The 14763-nt window shown below is 46.1% G+C and overlaps 1 protein-coding gene across 5 annotated transcripts in view; it reads right to left on the bottom strand.

The window, feature by feature from the left end:
• MGAT4A (alpha-1,3-mannosyl-glycoprotein 4-beta-N-acetylglucosaminyltransferase A) overlaps positions 1 to 14763 on the bottom strand; it is a 155353-nt gene that overhangs the window by 126655 nt on the left and 13935 nt on the right. For 2 of the 5 annotated variants that reach the window (XM_072768061.1, XM_072768066.1), the window contains exon 1: positions 120 to 210. The exons of 1 other annotated variant lie outside the window; for it this stretch is intronic. The gene's annotated coding sequence lies outside the window, so the exon portion shown is untranslated. Of the gene's footprint in view, positions 1 to 14; positions 36 to 119; positions 211 to 777; positions 800 to 14763 lie in introns of those variants that run through there. 2 more of the 5 variants (XM_072768063.1, XM_072768064.1) reach the window with 2 other exon arrangements.

Genomic DNA, 14763 nt, shown 5'->3' with positions numbered 1-14763 from the left:
GCGCGCTCCGTTACCAGCAGGTGGATCTGGGGCGACCCCGGAGCCTCAGGACCCGGCGGCCGGGGCCGGCCCCGCCCCTCCGTCCCGCGCCCCGCCGCGCAGCCGCCCTGCGCCCCCACCTCCAGGCCGCCGCCGCCGCCGCCGCCGCCGCGAGCCTCACCGCCGCGGGCGCTGCCAGTGCTGCCGCGGCCGCCGCCGAGGCTGCTGTGGCCGCCGCTGCCGCCGCCGCCGCCGCCGCCGCCGGGCGCCCCGCCTCCCCAGCGCGGCTCCGCCCCCGCCGCTGGAGCGCCGCGCCCGCCCCGCCCCCGGCCCCGCCCGCGACCCCGCCAGCCATTGGCCGCCGGGGCTGCGCGCTCGCCGCCGGGCGCCCCCGCGCGGCCGCCCCGCCCGCCCGCCCGCCCGCGTCGGTGCGCTGCCGGCTGTCCCCGGGGGCGCCCCGGACCCCTTCCCCCGCGCCTGCTGCCGGCGGGGCCCGAGCTGGTCCCGGCCCGCGGGCCCGCGCCGCCCTCCGCCACATCTGGCTTCCACCCTCCCGGCGCGTGCAGAGGCAGCTCGGCGGCCCCGGGGGCCCTCGGCCTCCGCCCGCGCCTCCGCCCTGCGGCCCTGGGCCGCCCCCCCACCCCCCCCCCGTCAGCAGCAGCCCGAGGCCCCGCGGGTCCAGCCGCCTCTCCGCCTGTCTCCGACCTTCGCGGCATCCCAGCCAGAGGCCCCCAGCCCAATCCGGGACTCGGGAAGACGGACGAGCTGAGGCGGAGGAAGGAGAAATACTAGGCTTACCGGCAGAGGCTTTGGGTGCTAAAGCCTTCGATCTTCCCACTCCATCCCTGCCCTGCCCTGCCCTGCCCTGGCCTGGCCTGGCCCTCTCTCCGGGGCCCCGTGCTCTAAGCTGTCACCGTGTCAAAAGGTTTGAAGTGACCCCAATAGACCATCATCTACAGAAAGTCCGACTGGCCTGCCCGGCTTCTGCTGAGTGTTCTTGTGCACTATGACCCGTGTTGATAGTAACTACCATTGGGCAGTTACCATCGTCTTTCGGATACCCGCCAAGAGGTGTTGTTTTACCATCACAATAATCCTCACAACAACCCTGCGAGTTAATATTTACAGGGAAGCTGAAGATCAAGGGACGCCTTTCTTCCTTGCCGCCAGGCTCCCAAAGTAATAAATTTAGGTTCCTTTTAGAAAAGAGTAATCCGAAAATTCAAAACTTGAAGAGGCGAAGCTCAGAGTATTTTTTTCTTCCCGGCAAATTCCTTGCTTTTGTCTCGAGACAACAGTAATTAATAATCAGCTATGACATGCATGGGTTTCTTAGCTCTCCCGTGGTGATATTTCTCTCCAGGACTATTAAGCTGTTTTAAAGGTCCAGGAAGAGATACACGATTCCTTCCTCCGTGGTCCTCCCTGGTTTCAGGGGGAATGGACAAAAAGGTTCGTCCACTATCCAACACCATGAACAAAACTTAGTCATGACAGCCATGACATCAAATCGCAACTTTTCTCTCTGCTCTGGGGGCCTGAGAACCAAATTTCCTGTATTCTATGACAAAGACATTTCCTAGTAGAAGGCTGGCAGTAAGATTTCTTTTTTTTTTTTTTTTTTAAGATTTTATTTATTTATTAATGAGACAGAAAGAGAGAGGCAGAGACACAGGCAGAGGGAGAAGCAGGCTCCATGCAGGGAGCCTGACATGGGACTCGATCCCAGGTCTCCAGGATCACATCCTGGGCTGAAGGTGGCGTTAAACCGCTGAGCCACCCAGGCTGCCCTGGCAGTGAGATTTCATGACCAGATGTAAGCAATAAAGATAGACCATTCAGAGATACACCCTTTGAAACACTGAGTGATACGTTTTGCCTAAAATACCTTGGGAATGGAAAATCTTAGGCCTTAGTGTACATTGTTCCTAATGACAGACAAGCACACACCCCCCTCTTGCAAATGGAGAAATCTTTGCCATTTGACAAATGATGGTAAAAGCCACCAAGCCGTGCCCACAAGATTGGCCAAAAGGACAATTATTCTTTTTGCTACTATTCCTATTTTATGGAGGAAGAAACTGAGGCCCTGAGAGATCAATTTGGCAGATACAAATAGTAATTTAGGCAGCTAGTAAATGATGGAACCAGAGTTCATACCCAGGTCCGTTTGATTCCAGAGCCCCTATGTCATCCCACCACACTACCTCTCTGCTCAAGCCTTCAGCAATTGACAAAATTTTGTTAAACGGATGAATATTGAAACGACATGTTCCTCTCCACTTTCTCCATTCCCCCCCCCTCTCAGTAAGGGACAGAAATGAAAGCACCCACAAACATACTGAAAGCAGAGGCATATGTCAGAGGAGAAAGGAAAGCCTGGAAGGACAAGTTTCAATTACAGACTCAATGGGCTTATTCAGGAAGACAGCAGGAATTCCCCCTGGACACTGGTTAGTGGTGAAACCTACAGCAGAAGACAGAAAGCAAACAGAAAAAAACAACTGCCTTCCATTTGGGGCCTTTTTGATAATATGTTGCTTCTCCATCTGTCAGCAGAAGGGCAGGTTTTGTAAGACATCTGACCCTACAGTTAGACTTGTCATTAACCATTCACATTTAGCTCAGGAAAATCTGGATTTCAGTTCATTGTCCTAAGAATGCTAATGGCATTGAAAATGTGCCTCCAAAGCATGGGTCATAATCGGTTGCTCATTCACCCTAACTTTGCAGAGCACATGATCCTGGATTTTCCAACCAGGTCTATGGTCTCTGTTTAATAAAGGCAGTCATACCAAACCCCACTGAGTCCTATCTCTTCTTTACTTTATCTCTTCCATGATGATTCCCCTTCTCTTTTATTCCCTTTTTATTCCTTCTCTACTGTGCAGTTTCTTTTTGCCTTCTCAAGGCCTTTACCTCACTGTCAGGGGAAATACAGGAAATGCATAGGCAAGAAATGCGGCCTGTAACTTCACCAATCTGTATTCTGTCCCCAACAAAACTGCTATGTTCTTTCCATGTTTTCTGAGTGCCTATGAGATGCAGAGGCAGCCAGCGTCTAACGGCAGGGCACTCACACACTCGTGGGAGAGGCAGGTAAGGAATCTAACCCCAAGACAGTGCCATAAGTTCAAGGTACTAGGATAGAAGATAGGATGGGGCCATCAATCAGATTCTCAGGGCAGGGAAGGCTTCCTGGAGGTGACACCTGAGCCAAAAGCAGAGTCCACACCAGAAGCTAATCTTTTCCCTTTACTGCTTTGATGGTGCACAGTTGCTGGTGGGGCTGTGCCTACAGCAATCATCTTCTAAGAAATCACACATGGGATCTTTAGTTCTCAACTCCAGTCCCCTCCAAGTCTTAGCAATCAAGTTGGAGTGCCTGGGTTGCTCAGTGGGTAGCATCGGCCTTCCACTAAGGTCATGATCTCAGGGTCCTGGGATGAAGCCCTGTGTTGGGCTCCCTGCTCAGCAGGGAGCCTGCTTCTCCCTCTTCCTCTGCTCCTCCCCCTGCTCCTGCTCATTCTCTCTCGCTCTCTCGCTCTCTCGCTCTCAAATAAATAAAATCTTTAAAAATAGATGTTGTGATTCTGGTTTGTTAGCTACTCACGTAAGTGGAATTTTCTTTCAATTGTAAAGGCTTTAAGAGGAATCGTCCCCTAAGATCCTCCTTGGCTCCTGTAGAAGTGGCAGGAACCTCTCGTTTCACTTGATAAACAAGTGTACTTTATCACTTCTAACCTAGAAGTTACAGGGGAGCTAGGATCAGGATGGGCAATAAAAGCTTATGTATTTTCAGATACAATGTCCAAACTGTTTCTGTTGTGTAATTAGGACACACAGGGACCAAGAATTTAACGAGAGAATGCAAATGGAACCAACTTATGTAATGTTCCACAATAGGTGGACATTCAGGTTCATCCAGGTGAAGGAAAGCAGAGAGCTAAAGGATTTTTATTTTTTTAGGTTTACACTTCCTCCTCACACTTTTGCTTATCCTGATGTGAGAGAAGCCTTGAAAGATGCCTTTCCTATTTCATTCGCATTCGCACTGTCTGGTAGATGAATCTACCAGATTATTCAGACAAAAGCCAACCTGTGCAGCTATGTAATTTGTTATGATGAGACCTCACCATACTTAAGTATTGTGGTCAGTGGCATTTGCGAACATATACAAGACATTGCTAAAATTGTTCAAGGTAACCCCAAGATGAAAGAGAATCCAACCATCTTACCGGGAAAGGGCTCCCTTCCAGGCATTGTTAGAACAATCAGCAATGCCCCATGGCAGGAAAAGTCTCTGCCAAGAGTGTTTAGGAGGATTGGAGGGATCACTCTCTTTTTAGCCACACCATTTAAGCTGACTCACTGGTTTTATTATATTTGATGTATACTCTGAAGGCACGATGGAAGAGAATTGTGCGCCAGAGAATTGCAGAGCTTTAGGGATTTTTTCCTTTTCTTTTTCTTCCTCTGTGAATTTGGTAGTTGTAAAAGATGCTGGATCAACAGCCCTGCATCTGAAATCCATCCATGCATAAAACCAATTCCAGCAGTTCAACTGTGCTACTCCATCAATTCATTTCAAACAGGATAAAAAACCTTTACTCGAAAAATACACTCAGGACCATCCCTGCCAAGTATTGGGCCATTTGGAGCTACAGATAGCTAGACAACATAATCGTCGTCTCCTTTTTTCCTAACAACCAGTATTTCTTTACCCTCTCTTATAGTGACTGATCACAGCCCTATAAGCTGGTGTCTGTATCAGCCAGGCACCCATAAGAAAGGAAAAAAGAAACTATTCTAGGTATTTTGGATAGAGGAACTAATACACAGATTGGTTGCAAAGGTGTTGGAAGGGCTGAATGAAGAAAGAAGAGGATGAAGACCCAAAACAAAGCAGGTTGGATACCCAAGGATCAGGGGGTGCTAATGCCCCTGGGGTAGACACCTGGAGCTTGCACCTGCTGCAGCACTATTGAAGAACTACTGCTATTGGCTCTGGAACCCTGGGGGGCTAGAGACAGGAATCAGCCCACCCCCTCAGCTCACACAGCTGTTACCAACAACCTCCAGCCAACTGCCACACCGTTGGTGGCAGAAGCAGGAGGCTTCTCTCTTTCCTATGCCTTCTGATCTCCAACCAGTGCCTCCTGTCAGCAGACACTAACAAAAAGCTCCAGGAAGCCCGGGGAACTGTAGCCAGCTCATTCCCAGCTGCAGCATCACAGAGCAGAGGACACGCAGCCCGTGTGAGGCGAGAGACAATGCATAGATAACCAACCCAGTGTCAATAAAAAGCCATGTCAGGCATTCTTTAAAGGCAAACCAGAAGCTTGTCCTGGAAACAGGAGGGAATGGAGAACTGTAAGGCTATCAGATCTTTCCACTCCAGTGGGGTTTATACAAACTCTAGGAAAACACAGTTCACATTCACATTGCTCTCAAGAGACTGCTCTCATGTCTCGTGGCAGCCATCAAGACACTGTCACTAGTAAAGAGAGACTTTTCTATCAAACGGTGCCATATTAAGCCCTTACAGGATCAGTAGTTTACAAGACATGGAATTATAAATTGTGGTCTCAACCCTCGAGGAGTTGACAGCCTGGTTAGAAGAAATTGAACTCCAATAAAAAAAAAAAAAAAAAAAAAGAACACTCACAGCTCTCAGGGTCTCATGCCCGCTTGCCACTAGAGCCACATTCCTCTGCCCCTCGAGCCAAGCCATGCTATCCTGAACCTCTCCCTGCCCTCCACAGTGGGGCACAGGCAGTTGCCTCTGGCGACTCACTCCCCATCCCCACTCCACCACCCTCTTTGGCCAGCTAATATCCATCAAGATTCAGCTTGCTGTCACTGCCCTGAGAAACCCTTCCTTACCTCTGAGCCTGGGAGAGGGACGCATGGCCCTCCTGTCCCTACTCCTACCTGCGGATCCATCACACGGTAGCATTACCCTGAGTCTCCAAGCTGGTGTTAGTTGGAGGAAGGGCAAGCCCTGGCACTTCTCAGCCTTTGGAGTGATTGGGTCAGATCTGGGGCAGCTGGAACCCTCCAGCTACAAGTGGCTTGGGGACCATGAAGAATGTTATCATTTTCTCTGTGTCTCGTTAAGTGAAAAAAGATGGGCCCCGCCAATATAATTGCCAGCTGACTTCTATGCCTCACTCAGCTGTTATACTGCTGTGGGCAAGGACCATCTTTTCTTTTTCTTTTTTCTTTTTATTTAAAGATTTTATTTATTTATTCATAGAGACAGAGAGAGAGAGAGAGAGAGAGGCAGAGACACAGGTAGAGGGAGAAGCAGGCACCATACAGAGAGCCCGACGTGGGACTCGATCCAGGGTCTCCAGGACCACGCCCTAGGCTGCAGGCGGCTCTAAACCGCTGCACCCAGGGCTGCCTTTTTTTTTTTTTTTTTAAGATTTTTATCTATTTACTCATGAGAGACACAGCGAGGCAGAGTCATAGGCAGAGAGAGAAGCCCAATGTGGGGCTCAATCCCAGAACCCTAGGATTATAACCTGACCTGAAGCCAGACACTCAACTGACTGAGCCACCCAGGCACCCACTACTTTAAATTTAACATTGGTCTAAGATCAAATCACCAGGCCTACGAAATGCCAAAGGAGAATAGAGAAAGATGGTTCTCTTCAGTAAATGACATTCTAATATTGGTGTCTCAGATGCAACCCCAAAAATGCTATATCACTTCAGAAATGAACTATAGTGGGAACAGGGATCCCTGGGTGCGCAGCGGTTTGGCGCCTCCCTTTGGCCCAGGGCACGATCCTGGAGACCCGGGATCGAATCCCACATCGGGCTCCCAGTGCATGGAGCCTGCTTCTCCCTCTGCCTGTGTCTCTGTCTCTCTCTCTCTCATTGTGTGCTATCATAAATAAATAAAAATTAAAAAAAAAGAAATGAACTATAGTTCATAGTTCATTTTGGGAACTAAGGCCTCTCTTCAGAGGAAAGAATCTTCCAGAATTCTGAACACTCCATTCAAAAGACCTGTTCAAGTTCTCCTCATTATAAGGACTTTGGGGAGGTAGAAACACTGTTAGAAATTGAGAATGTCTTCTGAATACAAAAATCTTGGTGCACAGAAGTACCAGTAAGACATTCCAAGACAGTCTCCTCAGAGTGCTTTGTAAAACTAATTTTTTTAATCATGGTTTTTTTTTTTTTTCCGAAGATTTTATTTATTTGAGAGAGAGTGAGTGAGAGAGAGCTAGAGAGATCATGAGCAAGGGAAGGGGCAGAGGGAGAGGAAGAAGCAGGCTCCCCGCTGAGCAGGGAGCCAGAGGCAGGGCTTGATCTCAGGACCTCAGGATCATGACCTGAGCCAAAGGCAGACACCCAACCAACTGAGCTACCCAGACACCCCTGTAAAACTTATTTTTTAAAAAATTCTCTACAAAATTTTTGAATATCCATTTGTTTTGTGTACTTAATAAATGCTTATTGAGGGCACACACTCTAAGAGTAAGCTGCCTCTGGTTCTGTATGGGAAGGTAATGGAGGAGCAAGGTTCAACTCATACACACCCTGGAGGCAAGAGGGGTGTCAGGAAGCTTCCCAGGTTAGGGGGCAAGAGAACAGTTCTAATAGGTAGGAAAAAAATAAACATAGCTAAGAACACGAAGGCCCCATTCTAGGGCAACTCAAGTCTGGTGCCAGCTGGGCCCTGTTGCCTTTCATCTGGGCCCCTACGGCTGCCTCCTAGCCGGCCAGCCAGCCAGCCAGGCTTTTCCTCAGATCTTGATTTCTTTCACCAACTGAATAATTGCCCCATCCTTCCATCATGGAGAACTGTTTGTTCCTGTCAGTTTTCCTCATAAAGACTCCACATGACCTAAAGCTTTACACAGCACACAAGCTAAATATATTGAGTAATCATTTTCCTAATTTGTCCAAAGATACGCAGATAGATACATAATCAAAAGTTCTGAACAGTGTGATGGCCCACTCAAAGATGGCTAGCCATTAACCAACTAGCTGGTGTCCCAGGATACGGGGCCCTCATACTTGAACCCTGCCCTGTTTTGACAACAGAAGTCATCAAATCTTTTCTCTGATGGGCTTGGAAACAAAGGTATGCAGTGTCATGCAATGTCAGGGCCAAAGCAGAAAGACAGAGTATGGAGTAGCAACGAGGAAGCCAGAGGTAGAGAGGAAAGCAGAGAGAAGAGAAAGCAGTCTGTGAAAGGGAAGAAGCAGCAGCCTGAGAGAGAAGCGGACTGAGCAGTGGAGGCCACTGTGGTATGGGAGTGTCTACGCGGGCAGGACAAGTATAGTCAAATTGAACTTGTCCAGGAGGCTGAGGGCTGGGTTCCTGCTCTTCTCTGTATGGAAGGCAGAGTAGAAGGGTCAGGGATTTGAGGAAGGCTGCTTGGTTTTCATAAGTAGGACTTGACTGTTTTTATGAAGGACCAGGAACTCTTATAAAATCATATATGCAGATTCAAATAAAAAAAACCTAACATATTCTAGAATCAAAGATGTATTTTATTTTATTTTTTTAATTTTTTGTTTTTATTTATTTACGATAGTCACACAGAGAGAAAGAGAGACAGACAGAAACATAGGCAGAGGGAGAAGCAGGCTCCATGCACCGGGAGCCCAACGTGGGATTCGATCCCGGGTCTCCAGGATTGCGCCCTGGGCCAAAGGCAGGTGCCAAACCACTGTGCCACCCAGGGATCCCTCAAAGATGTATTTTAGATCATCCACAGTTTATATTATATGCTCTGTAATCCCATTCTCCTGTCACCCGTTAGTGGAAAAAAGTAGGTAATTATACTTATTTTGAAATTTGAATTTAAGACAATTGGGCATGGATTGAAAAGGTAGAGAGGCCAACCCCCGAAACTGCATCAAGGCAGCCAGAGATCCAACAAGGCCAAGGTTGGCTAAATGTGTGACATATTGATATACAGATTCTAAAATTGTCATAATGAGGACAAAAGTGATCTATTTCTAATAATGATGATCATAATTTCCATGTTCCATTCATTTTCCCCAAACCCAAAACATAAGATCACTTAGATAAATCCTCCTGCATTTTAACATTCATTAGAACTGCCTGTGTGGTCATTTTTTTTTATCACTTCTCTAATTTCCCAACCTGAATCCTATCTCTCTGGCCACATTTATGTTGCCATTCAGCAGTAACAGAAAGATGATATTCAGAAGTACCAGCGAGTTGGACTCTCAAACTTCTAGCAGGATGTGGATTTGGCACCATGGGCTTATAATGAAAAAAATATAAGAACTGCTCCCAGCTAATGGAAAAATAAATTGGAATTGTATTGGGAAGGTGCCCAAAGGAACTTGCCTCAAATGAGAATTGAGTTTTTATTAGAAAAATCTGATAAGAGTAAAAAAAAAAATTCATGCTCTGATCTCTCTAATCATCTAATGGTCCTTATAATTTATTGTTTCATTGCCCTCTTATAAAGGGACATTACACTTGAGTGTCTGTCAAATGTTTTTGTAATTATGAAAGTACCCTCTGCCCGGCAACGTGAAATAATTTCTCCTTTCAAATGAAAGCTTCAACCTTGCAGTGAAAGTACATGTGCCAATTTCTGCAACATCCAAGTGCTAAAGGAAAAGTCATCATCTTGGCCTCTGCAGAGAAGAATAAATATTTAGGAAGCTTCTTCCTCATTTTAGCATTTGCCATAGTTGCTATTTGGTTACATATCATATTTCTTTCCTGTTTGACAAATATTGACTGAGGGCTTACTATGTTCTGGGCACCAAGCACTATGTGGCACACACAATTGAACAAAGCTCTTCATTTTGTCTGGAGTGTGGGGTGAGGGCAGGAGTATAGTAAGAAATGAGGCTGCCCTGAAAGATTGGTGTTTGGGATCAGTTTTGCCGAGGAGGAGACTGGGGGAGCACTTCAGTGTTAATATAAGGAGTATGGACTTTGTTCTGTAGATAATGTGAAGTCATCAGATGTTTTTGAGAATGGCTGGTTGGAGCTCTGGTCACAAGACACGCCCTGATCCTCCTGGTGGCAGCCTGCACTGTTGGGTATAGGGGAGGGGGGTGGGTCCTCTGGTCAAGAGCAAGAGAGCAAGAGAGAGGAGGTGAGGAAGTGGCACGGAGACTGAGCCCAGCCCCAGGGATGGGGTAGCATTCCAAACCAAAGCAGAAGGTACAGCAACGGAGATGTTTGGGAGAAAGATGACTTCAATTCTGGCTCTGCTCAATCAGAGCTGTTAAGAGATACAGAGATAGAGCTCTTTGGCAGGAGTGGAAAATGAACATCAGACCTTAGGAGAAAGATCAGATGATGCCAGCAAGATGGAGAGGGTTGAGGGTGAGGAGAAGCTACAGGGTTTACCTGCTAGGTCACCAACCACCTTCACAAGAGCCATTTCAGTGGAGCAGTGCCAGCGAGAGGCTCCAAGGCCATTTGCCGAGGATGAGTGGGTGGTAAGGAAGAGAAGGCGGTGAGTGTGAACTGTGCTTTCCAGAGTGGAGAGAAGCCTTTCTGGCTTTGTTGTTAAGATCAGAAACATTTGAAGATTTAGAAAAAGGGGATCTAATTGATGAATCATAATCTCATAACTGGCTGCATCCTACTGAGCATTCTCTTTTAGATTTGCTTGCTTAGTATTCCTAATCATTTCTCATGTCTCTGCTATTTTTCTATACTCGCAAATCAGAATGAAGTAATCATTAATACAGCTAGGATTCCCAGAATGTTTACCCTCTGCCAAGCATCACACTAAGAACTCTCAACATACTAATTAATGTAATCTTCATGACTGCTCTAAAAGGTTGAAGCTCTCATTTTGCCTGTTCCACACATGAGAAAACTGAGGCCAAAGTCATGAAACAATTTGTGTAAATGCATGCAACTAGGAAGTCACTGAGCTGAGATTCAGCCCAGGTGTCCTGCTGGAGTCTACCCAGGTCAGGATGCCTCCTCCCCCGACCACTGAGAAGGTATCAAAGGAGTCCTAGGATCTTTACAGAAACTAAACACAATCCTAGAAAGCTTTCAAATATGTATTGTTATTTTTAGACTGACTCATTTTAGAGAGTGACTCGGGCTAAGTTCATCATCACTCGTCTCAGGGCCAACAGTTATGTAAGGGAAGCTGAAAAATCTGCCAACATCCTAAACCTAGAATGGAGGACCCTAGGAGTGAAGAGGAATCCTAAAGTCCCTCTGGTCAAGTGTTTTCTTCCCATAAAAAGAAACCATCATCTGGGGTTCCTGAGTGGCTCAGTCAGTTAAGCATCTGACTCTTGATTTGGGCTCAGGTCATGATATCAGGGGATATCCTGGGATGGAGGCTAGTGTTCAGTCTGCTTTAGGAGTCTCTCTCCCTTTCCCTTTGCCCCTCCCCCCAACTAGCTCTCCTCTAAGATAAATAAATAAATCTTACAGGAAAAAGAAAGAGGGGCACCTGTGTAGCTTAGGTGGTTAAGCGTCTTCCTTCAGCTCAGGTCATGATCTCAGGGTCCTGGGATGGAGCCCCGTGTCCAGCTTCCTACTCAGTGGGAAGTCTGCTTCTCCCTCTCCCACTCCCTCTACTCATGCTCTCTCACTCTCTCAAATAAATATTAAAAAGAAGGAAAGAAGAAAGAAACAGAGAAGGAAAGAAAGAAATTAAGAAACCATCTAGAACAGCAGGGTGGCTTGGCCAAGGTCATATCACCAGTTTAGGACCCGCTAAGCCCAGAATATAATATCCTGGGTCTTTCTACTGCCCCTAGAGGAGCTGGAGGTGGAGGAAACAGGGGAGAGGGCTGTGGTGAGACAGGAGGGAAGCAGCAGGAGCGAGGGTGAGGGTGAGGGATACCAACCTGTCCCCAGGCTGCAGTCCTCCTCAGGCCTTTCCCTGAGGTTGCGTGGTCCTGTCAGCCGTTTGGCACGACTCTGATTTCCTCATTTCTCCCCATCTCCCCCCCTCCTTCTCACTCTCACATAGGGTCTTACAGTATCTATACTAAGGAGAAAGGGTGTATGAGGCTCCACACACAAGTGGTTAATGAATGTCTTAAAATTCATTAGCTGACCCACAACACATGAGTGAATAATTACAGGAGACACATGCAGAGGAAGAGCAGCTCCACGGTTCTCCCAGGGAAGCCAGGAAATAGCTTCAGCGGAAGCCTCTCGGATCCTGCGGGTGCACACCTGTGGTCTGGGCTGGTGACTGGAGCTGTGCAGTGGTGGGACCGGTCCCTTTCTTCTTAACATTGAGGCTCCCACCGTAGGAGCTGTAGTTGGTAACTTTCACTTTTTACTGGCATTTCATTCTGCTGCCAACAGGGATACAAGTAATGTGAAAACACTAAATGGGTGTCTCTCTCAAGAACAACTTTCCACAGAAACGCTCACTGTGCAAACACGGCTGCTCCCTAAATGGCCCTACACATGAGGCCAAGAAACAGAAAGCGCATTTTGCAGAATAACGGCCTCTCCCAAAACAGTTGGAGCGTTGGAGGCGGTGTTAAATCTCGTAAGCAGGGAAGGGCCAAGTCATTACCATCCAGTGATCCTCTTCTGTGGTCGGCGTGGAGATGTTTGGAGGCTGTTTTATTCATACGATTCCATTAAATGACTTCAGGAAAATACAAAAATACTGTTTGTCCTCATCACAAGAAAAAATTTTTTTCTGGGGATGTATATGATGGATGCTAACTAGACTTGTAATGATCATTTCACGATGTGTTCAAATAGTGAATCATTCTGCTGCACACCTGAAACTAATACGGTGTTAAATGTCAATTATACCTCAATTAAAAAAAAAAAAAGCCAGGAGCACTTGGGTGGCTCAGTGGTTGAGGGTCTGCCTTTGGCTCAGGTCGTGATCCCGGGGTCCTGGAATCCAGTCCTGCCTCGGGCTCTTCATGGGGAGCCTGCTTCTCCCTCTTCCTGTGTCTCTGCCTCTCTCTCTGTATCTCTCATGAATAAATAAAATCATAAAAATGAAATATAAATTTTTTAAAAAGCCAGAGATAAGAGGTCAAGACAAAAACACAAACAACCCCTTTTTTACATGAAAAATGTAACAAGTTTCCAGCTTGAATTCAAGAGTATGCGGAATTGGAAGTTATTTATATGGGCTTCATTTTAGGGATTGTGGGACAACCCCAGACAAAAAATATTTTTCTTGGTGATTCTCTGCTCCCTGAACATTAGTACTTTGTTATGACTTATCACATAAGTATGAGAATTTTTCTCTTCGATAATTCTCTGGGTCTTGGTAACCATTCTACAATACATGTTTATCAAATCGTGTTGTACACTTTAAATATATACAATAATATTTGTCAAATTATTCTATAATAAAGGTTTTTGGGTCTTGTTTTATTTTAAGAGTAAATGCCCCTGGAAAGGACATTGAATTATACCAAGGCTGGCACAGGCCTGTGGGTCTAGACAGGTCATCACAACCACTGACCAGAGCCAAGAGTGGACTTTACCCCATCAGTCACCCAGTTTGTGTGAAGGGGTCACCACTATACAACTCCAGCCAGTTGTTGGCTCCTGAGGATAGAGGCCCAGAGGAGCCAGATCTGCTTTTTCAGAAGAAACTGAAATTCTGATTCTAGAGTTACTTTTCCCTATTTTTAAAAATTATTTTTTGAATTTAAATTCAATTAATTAACATATAATGTATTATTGGTTTCAGAGGAAGATGTCAGTGACTCATCAGTCTTATATAACACCCAGTGCTCATTGTATCACATGCCCTCCTTAGTCTCCATCACCCTGTTATCCCATCTGCCCACTCCCCTCCCCTCCAGTGACCCTCAGTTTGTTTCCTATGATTAAGAGTCTGTCATGGTTTGTCTCCCTCTCTGCTTTTGTCTTGTTTTATTTTTTCTTCTCTTCCCTGATGATCCTCTGTTTTATTACATTCCATGAGTGAGATTATAATTATCTTTCTCTGATTGATTTATTTTGCTTAGCATAATATTCTGTATTTCCATCCACATCCTTGTGAATGGCAATATTTCATTTTTTGATGGCTAAGTAGTATTCCATTGTATATATGTACCACATCGGCCTTAGCCATTCTTCTGTCCATCTGGGCTCTTTCCATAGTTTGGCTATTGTGGACATTGCTGCTATGAACATTGGGGTGCAAGTACCTCTTCTGATCACTACATTTGTATATTTGGGGTTAAATACCCAGTAGTGCAATTGCTGGGTCATAGGGTAGCTCTATTTTCAACTTTCTGAGGAACCTCCATACTGTTTTACAGAGTGGCTGCATCAGTTTGCATTCCCACCAACAGAGTGAGAGGGTTGCCCTTTCTCTACATCCTCACCAACATCTGTCATTTCCTGGCTTGTTAATTTTAGCCATTTAGTATCTCATTGTGGTTTTGATTTTTATTTCCCAGATGCCAGGTGATGTTGAGCATTTTCTCATGTGTCTATTGGCCATTTGTATGTCTTTTTTGGAGAAATGTCTGTTCAGGTCTTCTGCCCACTTCTTGATTGGATTACTTGTTCTTTGGATGTTGAGTTTGATAAATTCTTTATGATTTTGGATACTTTAATACCAGCTGGACCAAACAAAATACATTTTCTAGCCATAACTGAACTGCAGATCTCAGCTTCCAACCTCTGCAGTATCTTCTTAGTTAATGATATCTTAAAAAGTGAACCAATGGATATGATCCTTAGACTTAGTTTGAAGCTCAGATTTTCCATTGAATAAATGTATTCAATGTATTATATGATATATGATATATGATGTATATATATGATATATATATATATACATT

The sequence above is a fragment of the Canis lupus genome, chromosome 11 (assembly GCF_048164855.1).
Source record: "Canis lupus baileyi chromosome 11, mCanLup2.hap1, whole genome shotgun sequence".
Taxonomy (NCBI): domain Eukaryota; kingdom Metazoa; phylum Chordata; class Mammalia; order Carnivora; family Canidae; genus Canis; species Canis lupus.
Note: the sequence above shows the minus strand (reverse complement) of the source record. Positions and strands in the feature narration are given on the sequence as shown.